Source organism: Tupaia chinensis, unplaced genomic scaffold, assembly GCF_000334495.1.
Source record: "Tupaia chinensis unplaced genomic scaffold, TupChi_1.0 Scaffold146140_1, whole genome shotgun sequence".
NCBI classification, from domain to species: Eukaryota; Metazoa; Chordata; class Mammalia; order Scandentia; family Tupaiidae; genus Tupaia; species Tupaia belangeri.
Window position 1 is genome coordinate 1,408,254 of NW_006205995.1, and position 971 is coordinate 1,409,224.

Sequence of the window (971 nt, forward strand, 5' to 3'; positions counted from 1 at the left end):
GCTTTCTGTAATGGTGTTAGAAGCGCCCTCGTGTTTTCAGTTCCGTGACATTTGAGTCTTGGAAGAACAGCGGTTTAGAAATCAGCCCGAATCTCTCATTTTGCGTGAAGACAGAGGCCCAGCGGCGTGGAGGGACGTGCCGAGGGCCCCTCTGCTCCTTAATGGTGGAGATAGAACTGAACCGGGTTTTAAGAACACCTCCTCCTCCCTTCCCCAAAGCCTGGTGATTCAGAGGTTTAATGGGCGCAGAAGCCCAGCATCCACAGCCTCCTTCATTGCTAATTGCATTTGGACCGCATCCACCTTCCCACCTTTCAATACTTTCAGCACAAATGCCCGTTAGGAGCCTTTTATCGCTATTTTAAAAAATCAGCCTTCCTTTCTGCAGGCCAACAGCAAGCATTAAGAAAGTACATGCTACCATTACTTAAACCAGTGGAAAAATAAGTGTCTCGAGCCCTCCATCAGGCCGCTTCCTGAAGGCGGGTTTCTGGAAGGCTGAAACGCTCTGCGAGTGACAGCTCCGCGGGCCGCAGGAGAAGACGCGGGCCGGAGTCCACCGTTCCCGGTCGCCTGCTTCAGGGAGGCAGGGACTGCAGGGCACTCCGGGAGCTTACTGAACGTTCGCACGAGAGGAGAGAGGGGGAACAAAGCCCGGCGTGGAACAGCCCAGCTCCGCAGCCCGCAGGACAGCAGACCGCGCCCTCCCTGCAGCGGCCGGGCGGGCTGCAGAAGCGCAGAACCGTAGAACCGCAGCAGCGCAGTGCGGGCGTGGGACCCACAGCGCGGCGCCGCCCGCACTCAGCGCCCGGCAGTCACCGTCAGCCCGCGGGGCTGGGAGGCAGGAGCCAGCCCGGCTCTGCGCGCCCACCTGGCAGGGCGCCGACGCTGCGGAGCATCCTCCATCCCGCAGGGCGAGCTCGCGGCCCCCGCGCTCCGAGCCCCAAGGGCAGGCAGCGGGCCGCCCCCGC